The following is a 6,237-nucleotide window of genomic DNA, read 5'->3' on the forward strand; positions in this document are numbered from 1 at the left end:
GAATAGAATGGAGCAGGCACATGTTCTAGATGGGGGAGGGGAGGGGTCCCATTATTGTGATGTAATGCAGGTCCCAGCAGTCATTGGTCATCTTGTTCTCACCTATCCTGTGTGATGTAATGCAGGTCCCAGCAGTCATTGGTCATCTTGTTCTCACCTATCCTGTGGATATCAAAATATCTTGGTCTAGATCCACTTCTGGCCTTTCTGACAAGAATGATAAATGAAATACCCTATATTCCGAATTTTTCTCTTTTTCCCCTCCATGAGCACAACCTGCCACCCACTTAAATATACAGTGCTCACAGATTGATTTAATTGGTAGAGCGAGTTTGCCAAAGATTCTTTTTGATTGAAAAGGAATAATTGCCACTTTCCAGAAGTGTTCAATTTAGTTCAAGTAAATGCTTTAGTTTTGTTCAATTACATTTAGAGTAGCCCCTAAGCCATTCTTATTTTGACTTGGTGTGTGCTTAGATCCACTCTGGATGAGATTTTTGCTAGGAAAACCTCAGTATTTTAGCTTTCCCTTAATCCTAAACCGTTTTTTCACCTTGGCAAGCCCTATGAAGATTCCTTGTTCTTCCTTCTATTTAAGAATTATAATGATCACTTGCTTCAGAAATGCAGCAGAATTTTTTTTGTATCATACTGTGCCTGCATATAATCCTGTCATGATATATACAGGTAGTCCTCTCCTCCTCTGACATGCATTTGTCTTTGTGTGGCCTCCAATCTAGGTGTACAAAACTTCTCTGGGTGCGTTCACATATTGCATTTAGAATGCATCGTAATCCGTTTTGATGTGGTTATAGGTGTAGTTTCTTTAAATCAACCCTTTCCTTGCCAGGTGTTTCTAGAAATTTTGTTACATTACTGGCCAGGGCAATTTCTACAATTTTAACATGTACAAATTAAACACAAAATTACAGTATAAATAATTATACTCAAACCCCATGGACCCATTTACAAAATTGCATTAAGGAGTTTTCTATCAAAATTGAAAGATGTCTGTGTTTATAAAGTGTAAAATTTTATTTAAAAGAAGTGTAAAAATTGACTAATGGCAAAAAATGTGTCCCAAACAAAAAAACTATTTGCTTGATGCCACCTCAATAAATGTGTAGAGTTCACATGAAACAAAAGCCATCCAATATTTGGTTGCAGTGGGTGTACTGTGTGCCATTGTATTAGCAGCACAATAACAGAACCTTTCCCGGTTGATAACGGAGGTATAAATAATGGAGGGATGGTGTGAAATAAAAACTCCAGGGGCATATTTACTTTGGATCCCTGGTACCCAGAATCTATTAAGAACCTCTTCTTTCATATGAAACTAGTATTTTGTTTCTAGGTGCCAGTGAAATTTTTTGCTGTAATGGGACCGATTTATCAATAAGGCTTCATTCCAGACACCTTACAGCTGATCATTGCAGCCTGTAACTAAAGTAAGGCCCCTTCCACACTCGCGTTGCATTTCACGTCAGAGTTTGATCAGGGTGCGATCAGGGTTTGGTCAGTGAAAAACGCGCATTTTGCATCAGAGTGCAATCAGTTTTCACTCAGAGTTTGTTCAGTGTCTCAGTTTTTCACGCGCGTTTTTGATGCAATTGCAATGCAATTTCAATGCGTTTTTCACGCGCAGAAAATGCGCGTGAAATGGACATAGAAAAGATAGAGCTCAGTCCTATGGCAATTGATGCGTGAAAAACGCATTGCACTTGCAAGTGTCTCAGAGTGCAATGCGTTTTTGATGCATCTCCATAGACTTGTATGGTGCGTTTTTCACGCGCGTGACTTGCAAAAGTAGAGCGTTAAAAAAACCGCGCGTGTGTGCGTGACAAAAAATGCAAGTCTGAAAAGACCCATTGGTTACAATGGGTCAGAGTGCAATGCAAGTTCTCCGTGTCAAAAGCACGCACAGAAAACGCGCGTGAAAAACGCAAGTGTGAAAGGGGCCTAAAGCTTCCAGAGAGCTTCTCCAGAAGTTACAGGGGGCAGAGGGGTCTGTTTGTAAGCTTGGTGTCCTTAAGTAGGGGACCGTTTGGTACTTTTAACCATGTACTGTACCACACAGTATATCAAATGTTCATTTTATCTCTGTTCAGTTTTTTACATTGTACTTTTTTTCTTTTTTTTTTTTTTTTTTTTTTTTTGAGAAAACCACAAGAAAAATAAAAAAGAGAAAATAACAGCCAGAGAATGTATGAGTGCATAAACAAAAATAGGATGAACTGTATTCAGCAGATGGGTAAATAAAATATACATATGAAGAGCAATTGAGAAAATCAGTGAAAATAGTAAGGAAATACATTATATCGCCTTAAAGAGTAACATCCAAGATAATTATTGGGGCACTACTTGGTAACAAGACTAGGAGGGCTTCTCGTACCCGCTTCAATGTTAGGTGCAGTCTGTGGAATATAGTAAAAGGAAAGATGGTGCTCTACTTTGTTATAAGAATAGTCCACAGGCACAAGTATTGTAGCAATAAAGAAAATTATGGCATTCACCATAAAACTTCACATTATTATTTATCTTCTTAAAAAATGTCCAAAGCCATAGGGAATAAGAGCAGGGCTGTCCCAGGCTCTAGCTCAGCTTGTGGTCCCTGGGAACCCCCTTGCTCCTATCGCCTATGGATTTGGACATATGTTTTTGACAAGCTGAATGTGGGATGTTATGATTGTTCCAGTATAGGGTTATACATCCAAACACCCTAATTAATGAATCAAGCATCACGGTTGTGAACAGTTGGGCTCAGTCCTTCTCCGGTAGTAACCAAAAAGGTAAATTGCAGGTTTACATTGGATCAGAAGGAATAAAAGTTCCATATTCAAATTTTAGCTTAGGAAAGGGCCTACTACAGACAACTCTGCTGTTGTACATTATGCTCAACCCCAGCATTCAGGAAAGGGATCATGGAGGCTGAGCAGAATTAGTTAAAAGGTGAATCTGGACTCAGTATATTACCAAAACAAATGCTCTATATAGCACAGAACTGCGATTGGTCCAAAATGCAATGAGTAAGGTATTTTATATTCAGTTTTTTTTAGTAACTAGAGTCACTGTCCCAATAATGTAGTCTAGCCAGAAAAGCGACTAATAGGAAGGACTGTAACTTGAATAGACCCTATCAAAATGTGTATTTCCCTCCAAAATCCTCATTCAACTTAGTTGCTGTTCTCCCAACGCGATTTTGAACAGTGCAAACGTCCTTGCCATCTCTTGTAAGCCATCATAAACAAAGGTCTCCACTTTTAGGGATTCTGTACCTCTCAGTTTGTGACCAGGTAAAATTTGTACATTGACAAACAAGTGGCATCGCACACTCGCCCAACAAGACATGATCTGTTTTAAGAATTACCAACAACCTTTTAAGCCCCTCCCACATGCAACAGATGGGTGCTTGAAAATTTGATTATTTGCAGTTTTTTAGCAACACCTGATACTTCATGAATTTGCATAAACCTACAGCTTGTCTTTCTTGCTATTCATATTTAATTTTGAGAAGTGGATATAAAAACAGACGGGGATCGAAGACTAAAGATATTTATAGATTTTGAGAGTCAATGAATAAATAAACTATCCATGTTTGGGGGAAAAATGAAAATAATTTTCACATTTTTAAAATGATCAGTTAATTTATCTATGTAAATAGGTGTTTAATTTGTGTGGAGGATATGGGGTGAACATAAAATGAATCTAAATATTACGTCAATTGTAAAAAGGGCATTGAGTAATAGACAAAGAGCATTGATATTAAGATACTGAGATAGACCTAAACAGAAAGGAAAAGTGAACAGATGTGATGTGAATAAAGCATGTGGCCGGGAAGCTGATTAGACGGGAGGTGTTGAGTGCAGATGGTCTGCTGATACAGGTAGAAGATGATATTCTCCACAGCTGTTTGCCATGCTAGGTTACTGCAGTCAGAGCAGATTTATAAGGCATAATTTGCCACTTTCTTTCATTAAAAAAAGTTTTTAAATCTGTACAAAATAAATGACACATTTCATATTATTAGGTTTAGGACTGGAATGATGTCCACTTTCAACAGTTGATAGCAGCGGATTTATTAATGTTTAGTGTTGGCATGACTCGCTTAGGGAACATCCTATTGTTACATAAAAATGATTCCAATATTAGACGGTTAAAGGGATTTTCCCATAAAGGACATTTATCCACTTTCCATAAATGTCTGATACCATGGGTCACAGCTGTTTAATTTTTGTCCTGTGCTCCATAGTCTGCTATTGGACTTCAAGAACAATTTACAAGATGATAGGGGATAAATACTGTTAATGAGAAAAAGCCCTTTAATTGGGTAGTCCAGGATCAGGTAATTTCTAAGTACTGGAAGAGGAGGCTGTGAAATAAATGTTGTCAAGTAAAACTTCTCTGTTTCTGTAAATTTGCCATCCTCCAAAAGCTTTTAGGGAAACTAGCTGGTGTTACCGCTCTACCTCCTCTCTCCATAGCCTTTCCACGTGATGTGAAACTTCAGAAAGCCTCTTTCACAATACAAAGAATACTGAACATTTTTACAAATATAGTTTACATAAGTAAATGTCACAGCAAAAAGTTGAAGCAGATATTTTGTAAACCTCCCCCCCCCCCTACTATTTCAGCCAGACAGAATTTAGCAGATGAGGGGAAAATATAAAAAATAAATTAAGCACTTAATTTATGAAACATTAGTTGAAAAGTTGCTGAGCCACAACTATGTTAGCAACAAACTTCGCCTTTAGTGCCGCAATAAAGTATTTATTCCCCCTGAGATTCCCCAAAACTAGTAATTGTGAACAACACACACACACAAATAAATAAATATGTTGACCTCGCCCATGATTCCTCGCTGAGGTTTCCTCTGATGTCCAGAAATTCTCTATAGCTGCTAAGTGCCCCCTACTTAAAATGTTATTTCTACGTTGCTATAGCAAATCTGTCTGTAGCAAAACATGTCTCTCTCTCCTCTTCTGTTTGTTACACAGCTATGAGTGTAAACCCTTTATTTCCTAATGTTTTTTAAGCACAAACACACCTTTATCCTCTCTATCCACACCTTTGTATTCTCTATATTGCATACTTTTTCATAATTTCCTAGAACTGCAGAACATTTTTGCAAGGCTTCACACACTATGTCAGGATATTCATTTTAAACCTAACATCGGTTGTCACAGTCACTTGAGTAAATTTTGCATAAATTGCAGAAGGAAGTGTTTTAACTAAATGTGGCATCCAACTGTACAGGAGGCAGGACTAGCCAATCCTTTGCTGTCAGATCTATGCTATAACACTGTTAGACACTGTCACATTTATTTTCTTTGATGAGATATATCAGCACCTTTTTTATAGTTTGGACTAAAAATATAAAGACACTTTCTTTCTATTTATTTTTTAATCATTCAAAGCAAAATACAGATGATAAATGTTAGATCCTGTTTCGGCTGCCTATACTATACTATCTCATAGACGGCAAGTCTTAAAGAAAAATACTGGTTTATTGATAAAAATAAGAGTTGACTAAAGAAACAAACAAAATAACTTGCCAAACCTTCCTTCAAGCATTAACAGTCAAACATAAAATAAGGATATAGCTATATCTAACCTACTCTATAATATATCTAATCTACATTCTACATAATAACTCTACTCTATATTCTGCATAATAATTCTACTTTACTAATTATATACTTACCTATTATACTACTCTCTTTACACACGTAGCCCTGTATATGGAATAAAACCACAATAACATCCTCAGACAGCAGCCATTCCGCCTCCTATCGGTTGCAAACCAATTTTGTAGCCTGGTTATTGCTCTTGTGTGGGTGGGCATCCTTGTCCCATTGGGTCTAAGGCATTATCAGCAACCCAGTTTACAACCACAGTTGGCTCTCCAGGTGTTCCCCTTACATAACAAAAGGACACAGCATTTCACAACTTGTTTGTTCATTACACACTGGTGCTGGTTTATGGCCCATAATAATGGGAGTTTGATAACCATCGGTTGGTTTACAACACTCATTGATCATTTCATGAGCTACACAAAAGGCAACATGGCTTTCCAGCAAAGCACTGTATAGTATAGTGGTGGCAACTAGTGTTGAGCAGGTCCAAACTGGAAAGTTCGGGTCCGTAATGAAATTTGCGAGTTTGGGCCCCAAATCCGCAAACAAACTTCAGTCAATTTGTGTCCTGTTCTGGCTCAATACTGCCACCAATAACACCCTC

The sequence above is a fragment of the Engystomops pustulosus genome, chromosome 5, assembly GCF_040894005.1.
Source record: "Engystomops pustulosus chromosome 5, aEngPut4.maternal, whole genome shotgun sequence".
Classification (NCBI taxonomy): Eukaryota; Metazoa; Chordata; class Amphibia; order Anura; family Leptodactylidae; genus Engystomops; species Engystomops pustulosus.